Source organism: Lithobates pipiens, unplaced genomic scaffold (genome assembly GCF_037356315.1).
Source record: "Lithobates pipiens isolate NorthernLeopardFrog02 unplaced genomic scaffold, aLitPip1_a1.2 Scaffold_18, whole genome shotgun sequence".
Lineage (NCBI taxonomy): Eukaryota > Metazoa > Chordata > Amphibia > Anura > Ranidae > Lithobates > Lithobates pipiens.
Genome location: NW_027507758.1, coordinates 46,810,617 through 46,828,658, shown reverse-complemented (window position 1 = coordinate 46,828,658; position 18,042 = coordinate 46,810,617). Strand labels below are relative to the sequence as shown.

Genomic DNA, 18,042 nt, shown 5'->3' with positions numbered 1-18,042 from the left:
GTGAAGGTTCATCTTCCAACAGTACAACGACCCTAAGCACACAGCCGTGATAACAAAGGAGTGGCTATGGGACAACTCTGTGAATATCCTTGAGTAGCCCAGCCAGAGCCCAGACTTAAACCCAATTGAACGTCAGTGGAGAGATCTAGAAATGGCTGTGCACCTATGCATTCCATCTAAGCTGATGAAGCTGGAGAGGTCCTGCAAATAAGAATGGGAGAAACTGCCCAAAAATAGGTGTGCCAAGTTTATAGCATTATACTCAAAAAAAAACAAAAAACTTGAGGCTGTAATTGGTGCCAAAAGGTGCTTCAACAAAGTATTGAGCAAAGGCTGTGAATACTTATGTACATGGGATTTTTTTCATTTTTAATAAATTTGCAAACATTCCAAACTTTTTTCACGTTGTCATTATGGGGTATTGTTTGTAGAATTTTTGAGCAAAATAATGACTGATTAATTTTGGAATAAGGCTATAACATAACAAAATGTGGAAAAAGTGAGGCGCTGAGAATACTTTCCAGATGCGCTGTCAAAACACATATCTGACGCTAACTCCACATTAAATAATGCCCCTTTTTTATCTTTGTTATAAAGTTTCAGATCCACTGACAGAATATACAAGTTAGTAAAATACAGAAATGTAAAAATTGGTTTTCCAGTGTTTTGGAACATCTTTTTAATTTTTTTTGAGTTTCATACGCCTTCATAACCAATGGGAAAACAAGAAATGATGTAGGTTATGGCCATTATATTTAGAAACATTAACAATTGACATCTATTGTAAAACACACGTCATTGCAAGTTTTAAAATTACATTTGCAGATGTTCTCGACATGGGTAGTATTTAATATTTATCCTAACAGCCTGAGGTTAGAGGGTTTCGTCTACTACTATATTATCTTTAAAGGGAAGCTATCATTTAGGTCAATGGTTCTCAGAAAAACAACTCTGGGACCGCCAGTGTGCACCAATCCAAGCTCTGGCGTCTGGCAAGCCTTTTCTGTAATGATCACATGATCCCTTTGAGTTCCTTCCGTTAACTATTGTTATATATTGAACAAGCTCATTCCAGTAAAAGATAAATTACCCACTGCAATACCTGTAAAGCCCCATACACACTATCAGATTTTCTGCTGATTTTTTCCTTCAGATTTACCAAAACCATATAATATGAGGTCAAACCTTAGGAGTTTCAATTTGTATGCAATCAGGCAGGCCCTTGCACTACATGGTTTTGGTTTATCTGAAGACAAAAATCAGCAGAAAATCTGACAGTGCGTATGGGGCTTTATACTGACGATTCAGGGCCTAAGCTTGTTTATCTAAACAATGGGACACAAACCTCATTGTTCTATAAATATTCACTTCAAAAGGATCCCTGGTTTAGATATGCAATGAAGATGGTCAGCCCGTCATCAATACTTAACTTTCCTGAAAAGGTCAAGTACCTACAAGTTAAATCTCCCACTCAAAATAGTAGGTGCCAAGGATTTGCATTAAAGGGGGCTGACTTATGCAAAGTATAGGGATTGGAGATTTTAGCCAATCCTTAACCAGGAATAGGGAGGCCCACCAATCAGAGCCACACCAAACAATGAGGCATCAGCCTGCAATGATATACACAGACTAGATGGGAAGGAAGAGTACATACTCTATGGTAGAGCAGTCACCAGAATGAAACCTTGGTGGGCAGTAGCATGTTAACTATGGTATGGGATATCTCCATTTTACTTGTACTGAATATATGTCTTATGTCTTTTCTGTCTTGTTTGTAGATTCATGTTTTGAGTATTAAACTCGGTATTCCTTCATGTAATCCATGATTTTTACCCTTTTCCTGTACAATAGATGGATTCCTGTGTATCCTTACTATATACCAATACATTTTTGTTATTGTGTTAAAGCTTTCACTCGTGGTTCAAAAACGCTCATTAACCCAAATCGTATCTGAGAGATATTAAATGTCATTTACGGGTAACATGGGCATCACTGGAGCATCTATACTGTATTCTATGTGACTGTATTTGCTTTCCTTTGTCAGTATAATGGAATTCCTTTCTTTTCCCCACAATAAATCATTTTTTATGATATTGCACGAGGCTGGTGTACCCTTTATTTTGTTTCTGCATTTCAGTCTATGGATGATTATCCGTTTACATCCATGTTTGTTCAGATCATTTTTTTTTTTTTTTTAAACCGAACAAGGTTGGCGTCCTTTTCCATTTAGATCGATCAGGACGACGTAATTGGATGTCAACCGTTTACGTCTGCTCACTTTATATCTTTTTTTTTTTTTATGGCCCTTTTACACAGGCTTTCCGATCAGGACCACTTGTCAGTTTTAAAGGCGGACCTGAAGGTGGGGGATTTTTGTTTCCTCTTGGGAGATTTCCTTTCACTTCAAAGGATCATCTGACAAGAGACTGCAGTTCCGCCTGAAATCCTTATAAAGCCTGCTAAATATGGCTGCAAAGGATTCCATACACCTCAGCTTAGACACTAAACCACTCTGAACGTTTTCTGACTGTCTTTATTTGTTGCCTACAATCATTATTGAATTCACAGATTTCCTGTATGTGGTCTATTTAAAAAAAAAAATACATTTAAAACAAAATTCTTGTTATGTACTGCAATCTATGATTAATAAAGTGTTCCATTAAACAAATCCCAATGTGCAGTATATGAATCTAATCCATAACTAGGAGCTGCGTGGAATATTTGGAAAAATCAATAAATAAGCAACTTACACTTTCCTCCTATTGTATGAGCAAGTCTCACTTTTATTGTGGAGTCTATGGCTTTTCACTGCTCAGTGTGTCAATGCCTCGTAACTAGGGGGGGAACATATGAATTGCCATAACCTTTACCAGATGTAAAATGATGTTAGATTCATTTATTTAGTGTGTGCTACAAGACTTTAGATTACGTTAAATTAGCATGTTTGGAAGGAGAGCTGGGAAATGTGAGTACTTCTAGCTCATTCTATTCAACAAAGCCATTTAACCCTGTAAGACCACTAAGCCAAAAATTGAAAAGGCTGATTGACAAAGCTACTGATGACATTCACAACCATGTCATATAAAAACAGATTTCGAATCTTATAGATGATCCTTCCATCCACACTAAACAGCATGGATGTAGGAATCTCACCTGCTGGCTCTTGTATTTTGACAGCTGGCGCCCACATCCGGGGCCAAGCCGTGCTGTGTGTGTACATGGACGCTTTAATTTTTGCCCAGTTCATCCGGGACTAACCCAGATTTTCACCAAGTGTGGCCACCTGGTCAAAACAGTATTAAACTCTTAAAGATCACACATATACTGCAGCAGGGCAACTATTGCGTGAAATGACGTACGTGACTGCTGGCCTCCTTATGCCTGCCAAAGACAGATCAAAATCCATCCAGTTTATGCTTCCATCCTTCTGTGGGTAGGTTGGTTGTACTGATGTTAGTCCATCGATCAATCTCAAAACAACCAGCCTGACAGTTTTTTTTTCACAAGATCACCGCCGGTGGCTATGGCTGTTGGGGAAGGTTCTCCGTACTCTCCGCCAGAAAACAATTCCGTAGCAGATGGGATTCCTGCTATAGAGGTTCTTTCTTGCATTATAAAGAAATTAGATCTGTTTTGCATGTTATTTATACAATTTTTTTTTTTTAACTCCTCCGTTACCGCTATAATATATAAACATTAAATACACCTATAATATGGATTCCCAAAGCACTATGACCCTGATTTACTAGAAGAGTAAATGTGAAAAAAAAAAAAAAAAAAAAAACAGAAGATATTCAGATGGTTGAAGTCATCAAATGTTCCCTTTGCATAGTGAATTTTCACTTAGCTTAGTAAATGAAAGTGAAGGTAATCTGACAATCATCCAATCATGTGTGAGCAAAAATCCTTTTTTTTTTTTATTATTTCTCTGAACAGGATTGTGCATATATTTTTGCAATGTGAATTTTCAGTTGGTTCATTCACCAAGGTGAGTGGAAGTTCACTTTCAAAGATAACATGCTTTACTTTAGTATGTGTTTTCTAAAGAGAGAATCCAAGCAGAAGCCGCTTTCTTTCAGACTCACTGTCTCTAATTGGAATGAAACCTTGAATGGATCCCTTTGGAAGGAAAGTGATGAGTCATTGTTAGGATTATAAAGCTCTGTAAACCACTGTATTTGTTTTGTTTTTTGCACATACTATACTTTGTCAGTCAAGATAAAATAAATATGCGGAATGGGACTTTAACTTGGCACCAGGAATTATATAGCACAATATAATGAGATGAGATTCAATTATTTATTGATATACTATACATGTTTAAAAAAAGTGGTTTCTTTATATGAACGCACCCATCCTAAACTACGTCATGTTAAGAAACCTTTTTTGTGAGTTAGTGATATATATTGTATCTATATGTTACTGATTTTCTTTATTTTCTTTTTTGCTATTCATATATATTTATGTTATAGCTCTCATCATTGAACCAAGCCGCTGGAGAAGACGTACAACCTTTTAAGTTGAAATGCATTGGGATTTCTTACACGTCTTGTGCTCAGATGTTTTGTACTATGTGTGATAGTTTCAAACATATTTGTATTGTATCATGGTTTTTTATCATGTTTAGATCATTTGGTCTTTTTTAAAGTGATTCTATGCATTAAGATAAAAAGCCTTCTGTGTGCAGCCCCCCCAATACTTGATTGAGCCCCCTCCAGTCCAGCGATGTGTTGTAGGATTGTATCGGCTGCCCAGGACTACCCTACTCATTTGCTCAAATTCATCCCAAAAGGTGTTCCACTGGGTTGAGGTCAGGACTCTGTTCAGGCCAGTCAAGTTCCTCCAACCCAAACTTACTCACCCAAGTCTTTATGGACCTTTCTTTGTGCACTGGTGCGCAGTCATGTTGGAACAGGAAGGGGCCATCCCCAAACTGTTCCCACAAAGTTGGGAGCATGAAATTGTCCAAAGGTGTCTTGATATGCCGACGTCTAAAGAGTTTTCTTCTCTGGAACTAAGGGGCCAAGATCAACCCCTTAAAAACAACATCACACCATAATCCCCCCTCCACCAAATGATTTGGAGGGGTGGCTGAATACTTTTGGCAATATAGTGTGAATGAGCATGTTTGGGGTGGAGGAACTTGACTGACCTGCACAGAGTCTTGACCTCAACCCGATAAAACACCTTTGGGATGAATTAGAGCACAGACAGAGCCAGACCTTCTCTCAAACATCAGTACCTGACCTCACAAATGCGCTTCTGGAAGAATGGTCAACCATTCCCATAGATACACTCCTAAACCATATGGACAGCCTTCCCAGAATAGTGCACAATATATACTTGGGGGTTGCGCCTCCTTCTAATATTCCCCCCAGGTTACAGAAAATGCTTTAACTAGATATATACCAAACTCGCTTATAATCACTCACTCTATTATCTCAATTAAAAGTGATCACCCAAAAGTAACCCCCTAAAATATACAAAAAAAAATAACTGTTTATATTATAAAACATAAATTTCGTGTAAATTTATAGGTCATTAAATCATAGTCCTTCTTATGCAATGGTTCTTTCAATCGGATCCAGCTGTTTCAACTCCACTCCCGTTCATCTTCCGATGAATATTCCACACATGTCAAAGGAAAAACAAAATCGTGCCACCACCACCTTAAAGAATGGCCACTCGCCAGACTTCACCATACAGTAAGCCTTCGGTTCATTCAACGGATAACCAATCCTCAATCAACTCTCCCGTTAGCAATTCCTCAATATCCGTATGCTCATACAAAGGTTAATAAAACCAACATAGTGTAAAACCGTTTCACCTTTAATTAAGAAAAGCTTTTAAAACATATTGCACTCACATTTCAGTGTGTCTGTTAGCCAACACCAAGCTTATCCAGCCATAAGAAAACAGCATGGAATCAGGCAAGCCAATGATGTTCCGCAGGTGGTACTCTCCTCCCTCCCTAGAAGCTGTGGGAGACATACTTCCTTCAAGGAATTGCCAGGAACAGGTTGGCCGAGTGGAGGGAGGAGAGTACCACCTGCGGAACATCATTGGCTTGCCCGATTCCATGCTGTTTACTTATGGCTGGATAAGCTTGGTGTCGGCTAATAGACACACTGAAATGTGAGTGCAATATGTTTTAAAAGATTTTCTTAATTAAAGGTGAAACGGTTTTACACTATAATGGTTTTATTTACCTTTGTATGAGCATATGGATATTGAGAAGATGAACGGAAATGGAGTTGAAACAGCTGGAAATCCGATTGAAAGAACCATTAAATAAGAAGGACTATGATTTAATGAGATATACATTTATACGAAATTTATGTTTTATAACATAAACAGTGATTTTTTTTTGTATATTTTAGGGGGTTACTTTTGGGTGATCACTTTTTATTGAGATAATAGAGTGAGTGATTATAAGCGAGATTGGTATATATTTAGTTAAAGCATTTTCTATAACCTGGGGGCAATATTAGAAGGAGGCGCAACCCCTTAGTATATATTGTGCACTTATCTTTAACCCACAAGGTGGGGGAGTCAGATTGGGTTTGCAGCGCACCTATAAAGAAAGACGGGGTAGGTCTGAGCGCCGGTACAATTGTAGTTTTTTTTAGCCTTCCCAGAATAATTGAAGCTGTTAAACCTACAAAGGGTGGGCCAACTCAATTTTGAACCCTACAGACTAAGATTGGTGTGACGAAAACGCCCCTACACTCCGCTTGAGTTCTTTCGTCATATACCACTTCCTCCCAGTCTGAATATAGATATCAGATATTCCAACTGCTCCCAAGCACAAAACAAGACGAGACTTGTTTCACTGCTGACATGGAACCAGAAATAGTCTTTTTATACACTTTTAACACAAGAGGTGTTCCCCCAAATGCCAAGGACCATAATCACAAGGTAAGAGGCTGGCATGGAGTCCTCTCTAAAATCCTCTGCCCCAGGTGAGTCTGTCACAATTGGGATGCCATTACAGGTAATGTGTGTAAAGCCAGGTGTCCCAATACTTTTGACAATATAGTGTATGTACCTAGTGGCTGGAGGACTGTGAACACCTTTTATAAAAGAAAAAAAAAAAATTCTGGTGAGAGGGTTTAGTTTTTCTCAAATTCTATCAGGGTTATGTCATCTGTCATTATGAAATACAAACGGTGCTTAATGCCGTCGTTTTTAGGATGCTCAAAAAATGTTCCAAAATAACAACAAAGCTATGGCAGGCAGCTCGTCATCTTATATATTTCATCGCCTTGGCCCACTAGGACTAGGAACATGCCATGTTTCAACATTTTAGTACCATCAGATCCTGATGCTGCCAGAATAAAGTGCATGCCAATGTAAGGACAGACACGGAACTGGGCTGCCGTTAGATGAGACTTGTTCTGCTCTCTCTGATAACTCGCCAGGGCAAACATTTAACAGGTTTGGCAGTCGTGAGGCTGAGCTGGCCGGCATAACTAGAGTATTGTATGAAAGCGTGAAGGAAATCTTACTAAATAAAGAGCACGACATTTATTTGCTTCATCTATGTAATTACTGGAAAAATTGATCCCACTTCCAAACAACTCCAAAAAGAAAACACCGGGCCTGACCTGACCGTGGCTAAGAGGACCGGCTTCTATTTTCAGCCTCTACACTGTGCCTTGAATGAAGCAAAAATAAAAAAATTAACGTATGGTTCATCACTGGCCAGGTCCCAGAAGCCAATGGGTGCAAAAAATGAAATTGAACTGGCACTTATTTTTTGAGCTTGCAATCAGTAAAAAAGATGCATATTTTTGGGCGCCATGCTTAACCTCTTCAGCCCCGGGAAGATTTTACCCCCTTCCTAACCAAAGCTCTTTTTTGCGTTTCGGCACTGCGTCGCTTTAAACTGAAAATTGCGCGGTCGTGCGACGTTGCACCCAAACAAAATTTTTGCCCACAAATAGAGCTTTCCTTTGCTGGTATTTGATCACCTCTGCGGTTTTTATTTTTTGTGCTATAAACAAAAAAAAGCAACAAATTTTGAAAAAAAACAAAAAACAAAACAATATATCTTACTTTTTGCTATAATAAATATCCCCAAAAATTATATTAAAAAAGATTTTTTTTCCCCTTACTTTAGGCCGATATGTGTTCTACATATTTTTGGTAAAAAAAAAATAAAAAAATATCACAATAAGTGTATATTGATTGGTTTGCGCAAAAGTTATAGCGTTTACAATATAGGGGATACGTTTTATGGCAATTTTATTATTTAAAATTTTTTTTTTTATATAATAATGGCAGCACTCTGATTTTTTTTTTTTTTTTTTATCGGGACTGCGACATTATGGCGGACACATCGGACAATTTTGACACATTTTTGGGACCATTTTCACAGTGATCAGTGCTATAAAAAGAAATGCACTGATTACTGTCAAAATGTCCCTAGCAGGGAAGGGGTTAACACTAGGGGCGATGAAGGGGTTAATGTGTTCCCTGTGTGTGTTCTAAATGAAGGGGAGGGGACTGTGTAGGGCAGATGACAGATCACTGTTCATACTCTGTATGAACAGACGATCTCTGCCTCTTCTCCCCTCAGAGAACTGGAAACGGTGTGTTTACACACACAGATCCCGGTTCTCTATGTGCCGAGAGCGGCAGCAGTGATCGCAACCACCGGGCACGTGCACCGGCTCTGTGGGCAAGCGGTGAAGGGGGTGAGCCCGCCCCTAGCGGCCACAGGACGTAGCGACGTTACTTAGCGTCATTTCGCCCAGACGTGCCATTCTGTCGCAGTGCAACTGCAGCGGATGGTCGTCAAGTGGTTAAAGGGATATTAAATAGCAGCTGATTTATTCACACTAGGTATACAGCGTCTATTTTTAACCACTTCAATACCAGGCATTTTTACCCCTTTCCTGCCCAGGCCAATTTTCCGCTTTCAGTGCTGTCACACTTTGAATGACAATTGCGCAGTCAAGCAACACTGTACACATGACATTTTTATCATTTGTTTTCCCACACAAATAAAGATTTCTTTTGGGGGTATTTAAAGAGGTTGTAAACCTCCCCGTAACATTTGTACCTAAAGGCGAGCCTAGAATAAGGCTTACCTATAGGTACTGTAAGCTGTTTAGGAGATATTCACTGTTTACTGCGTGGATGATGTGCTCTGAAGGAACGGCCGCCTGTGCCATTTCTTCAGGAGTGTGTGCCGCGATCGGCGGCTACCGCATGCCTGCACGGGAGTGACGCCACGTGGCTCCGGACAGTCACACAGCAGTCCGCGGCCCCGGAAGGAAGACTAGCGAAGATGGATGCGGCCTGCAGCGCAGTGCTAATTTTGGCAGCAAATCTCAATTTAGTTTTAGTCTTAGTACTAAAACGGCATTTTCGCTTTAGTCCCATTTTAGTCTTCTGCAATTGTTTTAGTTTTAGTCGTATTTAGTAGACTACATCTCCAGGACATTTTAGTCATCTAAAATCTAATGGGTGTAGTTAAATTGTAATGCGTTATTTAAGCGTTTCTCTACAATTTCCAAACTCATTATATACTGCTGGAGTGAAAAATGTAATATGTTATTATTGATGGTATTGAGGTATGAACATGCACTACAGACCAGTGTTCATTTTGATGTCAAATTTCAATTTAGTTTTAGTCTTGACTAAAATGCCATTTTAGTTTTAGCCCCAATTTTAGTCTTGACTAAAATGCCATTTTAGTCAACTAAAATGGTATTAAGTTAGTCGAATAAAATGTTTTAGTCGACAAATTAACCCTGCTGCAGCGGGGATGGCGTGGGCTTGCAGTTAAGTGTCACATAATGTACTAGTATGCAATGCATACTAGCACATTATGCTTTTACTTTGCAGATAAGAAGGAAGGAAGAAAACCCCAACAGGTTTACTTCCTATTTAATCACCGCTGTTTTTTGTTTTTGCTAAAAAAAAAAATTTATAAAGTCAGAAAAAAAAAAAAGTTTTAGTTTGTCAGAAAATTTTGTAAAAAAGTAATTTTTCTCCTTCACTGATGTGCGTTGATGAGGCGGCACTGATGGGCACCAATGAGGTAGCACTAAAGGGCACCGATGAGGTGGCACTAATATGCCGCACTGATAGGGGGCACTGACAGGTAGCACTGACTGGCATCACTGATGGGCACTTATTGATGTCACTAATGGGCACAGATTGTCGTCACTGCACTGATGATCAGTGCCCCGATAAACTGTACAGGTCTCCCCTACGAGATGTTGTCGATTTGGCTCTCCTCTCCTCACACTTCCGTGTTTACATGTGACCGGCTGTGATTGGACACAGCAGATCGTGTTTACATGTGACCGGCTGTGATTGGACACAGCAGATCAAATGGCTAAAGAGCCGCGTCATTGGCTTTTTACCAAGAGTGGTAAGTGGTGACACTGGGGCGACGTCGTATGACGTCATCCCAGAACAAGAGGAGATCCTGTCTGCCATCATTTTACTATATGGAGGGTGGGAGGAGGTTAAGGCCTCATGCCCACTGGATGTTAAAAAAAATGCTAGTAGCATTAGCTGTAGAATGAGTTTTGCAGCATTTTTAACGTTTTTTTTTAGCTGCTGCGTATTTTTAGCTTTTTCACTTAAGCAAAACTATACCCCGACAAAAGCTTATGGCTCGAAAACACTGAATAGCTGCGTTTTTCAGCGTTTTAAGCTTTTTTTTATTTATTTTTTTATTTTTATTTTTTAGAGTTAGAGCGTTTTTACAGCTGAAAAACGCCTTTTAAAACTCACTATTGGGTTCTTTTTCCAGCCATTGTGTGCATGGACACAGGATAAGATGCTGGGGAGTTTACTGGCTACAGAATAAAATGGCTGAAGCCAAAAACATCCAGTGTTCACGAGTCCTTAATCCTCGCCTATGTTTCACTTTAAGCTGGTGCCATGACAGCTTCCCCAGGTTTCCTGTTTCAGAGTGGCTCCTTTCTCTTGGAGCATCCTATGGAGCCACCCTTGTAAACAAGGACTAGAGCAGGGTTTTTCTCAACCTTTTTTCAGTCAAGACCCCCTTTAAAATTATGGACAGTCTCTAATAGCTTTACATAATGCAACAACAACCACCTGTAGGACACCCAACGTTGCAGATGATTTATTCTTCCAAAGCAAATAAACTTTTGCAAACTGGCACCGACTAGTATTCCAATGTTTCTCTTCACCCTCAATTTCTCTCCGTCAGCGAATGTGACCCCAGTGCTGAGAGAGAGAGAGAGAGAGAGAGAGAGAGAGAGAGAGAGAGAGAGAGAGAAGAGAGAGAGAGAGAAGAGAGAGAAGAGAGAGAGAGAGAAGAGAAGAGAAGAGAAGAGAAGAGAAGAGAAGAGAAGAGAAGAGAGAGAGAGACAAACAAAGATGCTGCGGAGGCTATGTGTGACATCATTGGTTGTTAGGATGCCAGTGTCTAGAAAGTCATCATGGTGCATTATGAAAACCTGTGGCTTTGTGCAACTAAAAGGCTTTATCCACCTGCTGGCTTGTATACAATTTTTGATACATTTTTTGGCATTTTGCCAAGGCACCCTGGTTGAAAAAGGCTTGACTAGAGTTGTGCCTCCCTACACTGTGAGCACCAATAGAAACACACAGCCTAGGATGGCAAGGCAATCCCCCTGCTTTTCCTCTCTCTCCCTTCTCCAACTTGATAGATGGGCTTGGGACAGCACTGTTCACTGTTAACCCTGTAAAGACTGAAAGCTCTGGAAAGCAGCACAGAAAGCAGGAGCCAACAGCATTAAAAGTTTTAAACTGCAAGTGCTGGGGTAAAAATGTTAACAAATAGTTCACTGGGGAGTGTTTATTTTATTGTACACAATGTGGTAAAAGAAAAAAAAAACTTGGGTTTAAAGCAGTTGTAAAGGCCCCCCAACATACTTCAGCCTACATCAAGAATGGATGGCCTTTTACGTATAAAAGGTGGCGTGGTTTTGAAAAAAAAAAAAAATATATATATATATAATTTTTTTTATATATCTAAAATATACTGATCCCTTAGCACTGCATTGTGGGATGTGGAAGGCAGTGTGCTTACTGCCCTGTCATTCTATGACGAAACGTGTAGGGAGAAGTCGGTTACGTGAAGCTGGTGTATGCTGGGGCATGGTGGCCATCTTGTTGGTGGGGAATGCTCGATGTTGCATCTAAAAAAGCGTTTTTTTTTTTTATGTGGTGTATGGGAGTTTATCTCCTTTTTTTTTTTTTTACAACAAACAAATACCGATATACTGCACCATGAGGTCTATCTTTGTATTTTGATGGGATGGAATAATCTATGGTGGTCATTGCTGGACTATCGGGAGAAGGAAAGCTGAGATCAGGGTACTTATACTAATGTCCCCTTTTGCTGGCCTTAATTGAGATGTATGGAGATTGAAGGGCGTCCTTTATTATCCAATGCTTATGTGACCTTTGTGATGAGGGTCCACTAAGGAGGGTAAGGGTTATCGGGTGCCGGTGATGGTTTCCTCCTCTTTCAACTTTTATTAACCACCTTTGACGTGATACGCATTGAACACGGTCTTTGGATTGACTTCTTATGGACTCATTGATTTTTATAAGCGCTGCACCATATCTTTATAAGAATTCAAAAGACTGCATTGGCATAATGGGGAGAATGTCATGAATGCTTCAGCCAAGATCTTCCTCCTTTATGTCTACAGGCTGACTTCACCACTCAGCAAAGTGTGCTTTAAATGGTTAAAAACAAATGAGTACCTTCCTAGGTAAGGTGACATTTTCTGACTATTGAAGCATGTAAGAAATGTAACAGACACCAAAGCACATCTGCTTTCGACCACCTAAAGGGCAATAGTGCTCTTTTACAAAACGAAGAACAAATTAATAAATTAGCTGAAGCTGACGTTCCCACACTCTCGTCCATATGTGCGATCGTCACAAGTGCTGACGTTCCCCCAAGAACACATCGCAAGACATTACACCGCCGGATGTCAGCGGGAGTAATTGTGTGTGGCACGGAGATCACCCCTCTAACTGCAGCAGGCTCGTGCCCTCATGTGTGTTCTCAATGGCCTGCAGGCTTTCATCTGCAGAGTGACTTCACCAACTTTCCACCTTGAAATAAATAACTAATAAGTCGTGTCTGTTACACTCTGTGTGCAAAGAGAAAGGTGATGTAAAGGTGCTGCACTTCTAACAAACCATCTACACGGCATGGCTACTTGACAACCTTTCTATGTAGAGCTGGGCGATTTTCTAAAATAAATAAATAAATAAAACTCGATTCACGATTTCAAATCAAGTTTTTTTTTGATGGACACCGCGCCGGTCCTGAGGAGCTGCGGGCAGGAGTTTTTAGGCGAGGCTGTGGCATTGGCTTAGTCTGCGGCGTCCAGCCTTGCCAGTCCTGGTGAAAAAAAAAATACAGTATTTATTGGCGTATAACACACACTTTTTCCCCCCTAAAATCAGGGGGAAATCGGGGGTGCGCGTTATACGCCGATCCCCCGCCTTTCCTAACCTTTTCTGCTGCTCTCGGGGGCTTTCAGGTATTTTCGGCCGTTCTCTGCTATTTTCGGCCGTCCTCGGCGGCTTTTGTAAAGCTGAAAGCCACCGAGAACGGCCGAGTGTGGGGGCGAAAATAGGCGAGAAGGGCCGAAAATAGCCGAGAACGGCCGATAATACCCGAAAGCCGCCGAGAACGGCCGAGTGTGGGCGAAAATAGGCGAGAACGGCCGAAAATAGCCGAGAACGGCCTATAATACCCGAAAGCCGCCGAGAATGGCTGAGTGTGTTGGCGAAAATAGGCGAGAAGGGCCGAAAATAGCTGAGAACAGCCGAAAATACCCGAAAGCCGCCGAGAACGGCCGAGAACGAGCACCACCGAGATACACAGGACATCCGCTCTGTATCTCAGCGGCGCCATTTTAAAATGGCAAGGAGACAAGCCCGCAAGGCTGCAATGGAAGGCTGCAATGCAAATGACTGACAAGGCTGCAAATGACACTGACAAGGCTGCATTGATGGGCATTTAAACATAAGTTTTTTTTCCTTAAACTTCCCTCCTAAAAGTTTTTTTCTTTTAAATTCCCTCCTAAAACTTGGGGTGCGTGTTATACGCCGATAAATACGGTAATCGATTAGCTGAAATTTTGAATCTATTTGACCTCTCAACTCGATTCAAGATTTAAAACGATTTTTTCCCCAGCCCTATTTCTATGATGAATAAAATAAAAATGAATACAATTTCAAGTATACCACTAAACCTGGAAATCAAAGGCACCTACATCCCAAAGTTAGAAACAATGATGAAGGGACTTAAAAAGGTTTCATAACACGCAAATCATAGAAACATTTGTTTATTGTGCTTTAACCACTTTCCGACCAGCCGTCGTCGTTACATGGCGGCAGTTCGCCGCGTTCCCGCAAATCACCGTAAGTGCACGCCAGCTCCTTTAGGCCGGGTTCACACCGCTGCGATGCGGGAACGCCGCGAATCCGCGGCGTTTTCCCGCATCGCATTACTCCCGCCGGCAGTTCACACTGCCCTATGCGGACGGCTGGGAGTGTCAATGATATGTTAATGACACCCCCAGATCCGTCCGCATATCGCAGTGCGATCTGCCGACTCGCACAGGAATCAGATCGCATGGTGTGAACCCCCATGCGATCCGATTCTGTTGCGGACCAAAAAAAGGGTCCCATGCGAGTTTGCTGCGGGAGCGATGCGAATTCAGCCATACTATCTGTATGGCTGAACTCGCATCGCTACGGAGATCGGATGTGATTTGCGGTGCGAATCACATCCGGATCTCCCCCCGCAGCAGTGTGAACCCAGCCTTAAGGAGTCGTGGCGGGTACGGCGGGTGACCAAATGCACGTAACCGGCAGCCGCAAAGTCCGCCGGCCACCCGCGATCACGGGAACGAGAGCCAGAATCTGTCAATGTAAACAGACAGATCCCAGTTCTGACAGAGGAGTTAGAGAAAGATTTGCTGTTCCTAGTGATTAGGAACAGTGACCTGTCTCCTCCTCCAGTCAGCCCAGCCCCCATACAGTTAGAAACATTCCCAGGGAACACACTTAACCCCTTTATCGCACCCTAGTGTTAACCCCTTCCCTGCCAGTGACATTTATACAGTAATCAGTGGCTATTTTTAGGTCTGATCGCTGTATAAATGTCAATGGTCCCAAAAAAAAGTGTCTGATCTGTCCGCCGCAGTGTCGCAGTCCCTCTACAAAATCGCTTATCGCCGCCATTACTAGTAAAATAAATAAAAATGCCATAAATCTATTCCCTATTTTGTAGACTGACTTTTGCGCAAACCAATGAATATACGCTGTAGAAAATATATCGGCCTAAACTGATGAAGATTTTTTTGGGGGGGGATATTATAGCAAAAAGTAAAAAAATATTTTTTTTTTCTTTTCAAAATTGTCGCTCTTTTTGTTTATAGTGCAAAAAATAAAAACCTCAGAGGTGATCATTACACCAAAAGAAAGCTCTATTTATGGGGAAAAAAAAGAACGTGAATTTAGTTTGGGTACAGCGACGCAGTGCTGTATCGCAAAAAACGGCCTGGTCATTAAAGGGTAAAATCTTCCAGTCTGTAAGCAGTTCAAGTGGTAGTAAAGGGGAGATGGAGCTCTGTCAGCGTGATGGTGGGTGGCTTTGTTCTATGGTAATTGCCATTGTCTTGCAGGGTTTTTTATTTTTTAAAGATGTGATTAGTGGCGGGAGCCACTGTCCTGCTGCTGTCAATCAATTCTGTGACAAGGAAGCAGGGGGGTGGGGCTGAGCCAAACTGACTTTATCTATAGACGCAGAGAGAGCGGCTCAGGAGCGAGTGGCTTCCTATAGATGCACTCGCTGAAGAAGAGTAACTGGGAGTACTGGCAGAGGACCCAGGAAGAGGAAGTAGGTATAACAGGTTTGTTATTTTATTTAAAAAAGCTTTACTATCAATTTAAGGCCACACTTGTTTATATTTTTATACAGCCTCGCTCTTCTGAGAAAGCGGTCAGTGAAACGCTTGGAGAACACAGTCATCGCCTATGTACATTATACACGAAGAGGACTCGGATAATGAGCAAAACCATGACCACTGCTAAAACATATTGGTGGAGTTTGCAGACATTCCCTTAATAAGACATTAGTGGTTGAGAGGCAATATAAACTAGGGAAACCGGCATTTTAGGATGTTTCTGAAATGGCAATTGTAACAAAATTCTCCTTTTTAATAATTTTTGAAATATCTGTTTGAAGTTTGTAATAATGTACAAATGTATTCTATTATATGACCTGAGATGACTGTTTAGCACCTTAACCACTTGTCTGACTGCGCTATAGACGAGTGACAGCTACAGAGCGGTCGGCCAGTTCTGGGACCCCGTCATATGATGGTGTCCGTGATCGCTACCGCTGCGGGGCGCGGGTGGCACGCTCTGGGATGGCAGTGTCCAGAGGACATTGCTGATCTCATACTGAGGTGAAGAGCCAATCAGCGTGTCCAATCACAACTGATCACGAAGGTAAACAGATGCCGGTTATCGGCATTCTTTTCCTCACGCTGACAGCATGAGGATTGGAGAAGAGAGCCAATAACTGGCGTCTCTAAAAGGGACATGTACACTGATAGTCAGGGCAATGATTATCAGTGTCCTGATCAATGCAGTCCCACCAGTGACCACCAGTGCTGCCAATGTGTGCCAATCAGTGCCACCCATCAGTGCCGCCCATTAGTTCCGCCCAACGTTCTCGTCCCATCAGTGCCGCCCATTAGTTCCGCCAAACATTCTCGTCCCATCAGTGCCGCCCAATAGTTCCGCCCAACATTCTCGTCCCATCAGTGCCGCCCAACATTCTCGTCCCATCAGTGCCGCCCATTAGTTCCGCCCAACATTCTCGTCCCATCAGTGCCGCCCATCATTCTCGTCCCATCAGTGCTGCCCATTAGTTCCGCCCAACATTCTCGTCCCATCAGTGCCGCCCATTAGTTCCGCCTAACATTCTCGTCCCATCAAAGCCGCCCCATCAGTGCTGCCTAATAGTCTCAGTGCCCATTAGAGCAGCCTATCAGTGCCACCTATCAGTGCTGCTTATTAGTGCCACCTATCAGTGCTCATCAGTGAAAGAAAAATTACCTGTTTGCTATGAACTTTTTTTGTTTCGTTTTTTTTCTAAATTTTCTGTCTTTTATTTTCATTTATTTAGCAAAACATAAAAAACCTAGTGTTGATTAAAAAACACCAAAAGAAAGCTCTATTTGTGTGAATTTTTTTTAACGCATCTAAAAAAAACTCTACCCGAATTATCTAAGATAAAAAGATTATATTTGTCCGAGGGATGCATAAACTGTTACCCAAAACATAAACGAGGTGCCATTATTGTTACATTAGTCCCATGCCCACATCATTACAAAGCCCTCTGTTGTATCTTCAGATATAGGAGGGGCCTGTCAATGCTGGGTGGGAGGGGCTTGTCAATGCTGGGTGGGAGGGGGGTGTTGGTGACATCTAACACAGCAGGGAAGTAATTGGGACTTGGAAGAATTGGGGACAGAAGTTCCAATGACCTCACTGACTAGCAGGCATTTCCTTATTTTGGAGGGATTTCCTCTTGCCTCCCGTTTTAAAAATGAGACAGGGAATGAAGGGAAATCCACCCAATGAGACAGACAAAAATAAATTACAGGAGTAATTACCAGGGCACAAGCACAGCCTCTCTGTATCCAAAAAAAAAAAAAAATTTAACAGGGGTTATAACCCTCCTTCACACGTCACGTTCTTAAGTACAAAGGGTTTTGTCTTGCTTTAATAAATTCTGGGTCACTGACATGTAACATGCGTGCTGTACATTACTGTCAGAAAATTGTCTGACTTCTCTCTATACATGTGTCTGGTCCGCGATTCATAGAAGGCGGAGCTCCAGCATGAGAGCCAGGCCTAACATTTCCAGAAGGTGATCATCTTGCTGCCAGCAGCCTGTCAAAATCAATGACAGGCTGAAATATACTTTGGCTTTGCGCATATCTAAGTGGTATTGCAGGACCATATGCCCCGAACATATGCTTT

General features: G+C 41.5%; 1 protein-coding gene across 1 annotated transcript in view; it reads right to left on the bottom strand.

Annotated features, from left to right (window-relative positions):
- SRBD1 (S1 RNA binding domain 1) overlaps nucleotides 1–18,042 on the bottom strand; it is a 306,724-nt gene that overhangs the window by 134,081 nt on the left and 154,601 nt on the right.